At 46.2% G+C, this 2,088-nt stretch overlaps 1 pseudogene; it reads left to right on the top strand.

Moving 5' to 3' along the window:
* LOC102865355 overlaps positions 1–2,088 on the top strand; it is a 9,365-nt pseudogene that overhangs the window by 6,585 nt on the left and 692 nt on the right.

Genomic DNA, 2,088 nt, shown 5'->3' with positions numbered 1-2,088 from the left:
GGGGCCTGATCAACAGCTAAAGAGTGAAAGACTCTCAAGGCGATGGACTGGCGCAATGACTGTGGTGGTGGCTCCAGGTCAGACATGGTAAGATGGCGCCGGATGGGACAGAGCTCACATCTCTCGTTCACAGGACCACTGTGACTCATAGTCGACTCTTCCACACTTAACAAACATATGGTTACGGTGGGAAGTACCCATGTGCCCCTTGTTTCGTGTTTACTCTCCTAAACTCATTAAGAGAATCATCCTTCCGTTGATTCAAAGCCCTTGGCTTTGGGATTGCAATACAGCTTCTTAACCACTAGGCAAGGAGAGCTTGCACTTAAACTTGCAAATCTCCCGGTTGTCCACGGAGAGGACAGATTCGCAAAACCTCCCCTGCCTAAACTCTTATTCCCAGAGTTTGAAGACTCCCCATTGAGGCTCAAGTCCCTCAGCCCGTTCTCCTTCCATGAGCAGGGGTCCTTCCTCTCCCCATGCCAGCCCTCTGCCACCTCAAGGTCCAGGACAATGATACTGAACCCAACCTGAAAGGGAAATGAGCAAAGCACCAGGTTACAGCTGCTGTCTCTACCCCGTTGTTTTTCTAGCCTCCATCACAGCAGGCTATGCTCCTGGACACTTCTCACACATCGTCCTCCTCCTCCACCTTGCCCTGTCCTAAGAGATCAGAGCTTCTCAAAGCACTCAGTGCAGAATCCTTAACCCCAGAGTTTCAGCCCCTTCTCCACTGAGGCTTATGTCACTCAGCCCACACACTGCCCCATCACTGGATCCCTTACTCCCTGTCAACCTTTTGCCCTCCTCAGGGTCAAGAGCAGACACCATAACCCCAAAGGCAAATTGACAAAGCACATGCCATTCAATAAATCAAAAAACTTTCATTTGCTCAGTTACGAAAAGCTCTTTTTTCTTATGCATGCACATTTAGTAAAATAGCAGTGGGGGGAGGGAAACAGGGCTAAGAGTTGAACATATATCTTCTGTCTTACGGTGTTTCAGGTGAGGAGGCAAAAAAGACGCTGTCCTAGAGATCACGACAATAAGTGGTACTTTAACGACGCTGTCCTAGATATCGCGACAATAAGTGGTACTTTAACGTCCGTTACTGCACAGGCACTATGTATGTGATTTTTACACAGAAGTGCCATCCACTTCCTAAAAAACATGCCTCCAGAAACTCTATGAACTTAGAAAAATTACAATAGTTATTGAACCAGATTCTGGTATTTTGTTCAAAGAGTTGCTATGAGCCATGCTCGACTTGACGACAGATAACAATAAACAAATACACGCTTTATATAGTTGTTATAAGTACACCTGTTTGTTGAGCCAGGTGAGGTGCCTGTCGAGGATCATAGATGTAAATCATGTCATCCTCTTGGTGCACTGGCTGACTCCGCTGAAAATAGAACGTTGCAGAAGACAAGTATGTCTTCCTGATAGAGCCAGAGCTGATGGTTGCAACAGTCACTCCGCCTGTAGTCACTAGCCTGGTGGGACCACAGGGGACAGATCTCCCAGAATTAGCCCTTGTCGATGGTGAGGACAGGACCTTGGAGAGCCAGGCCATCAGGGAAAGGCTCCAAGGCAGTATCACAGACTGCACAGGGACTGCCTGACACGCTGCTGTTAGCATCACAAGCATCAACTTCTCAAAAATAAGCCTGGGAGCTCTGGTGGCCTAGTGGTAAGAAGCTGCACTGCAATCTCAGAGATGAACTGTTCAAAGCCACCAGATGCTCTGCTGGAGAAGGTGGGACAATCTCCAGCTGTGCTACCAGTTAGATCCGTTTTGATGGTACATGCAAAAAAATAACAGAAACTTTTAAAAAATTAAAAAAAGATCTGTGACGCTGTTTGTGACAATTTCCTGGTGATGTTTCAGTCTAAGCACTCTCATGATTGACGATTCATGATTGCACCACATGCTGGTTGATGATGCTTCAGTCTTTTTAACACAGGATTTGTACTGATGTTTCTTGAAGGTATTGTGAGGAACTTTGATGTAGAACTGGAGTAATCGTCATTAATATTTAAAACCATCTGAAAGGAAACTCGCATTGATATGATCTCAGTCACTTT

Source organism: Elephantulus edwardii, unplaced genomic scaffold, assembly GCF_000299155.1.
Source record: "Elephantulus edwardii isolate Elephantulus edwardi_28Jun2011 unplaced genomic scaffold, EleEdw1.0 scaffold00032, whole genome shotgun sequence".
Lineage (NCBI taxonomy): Eukaryota > Metazoa > Chordata > Mammalia > Macroscelidea > Macroscelididae > Elephantulus > Elephantulus edwardii.
This window is presented reverse-complemented; position numbering and strand designations above follow the sequence as displayed.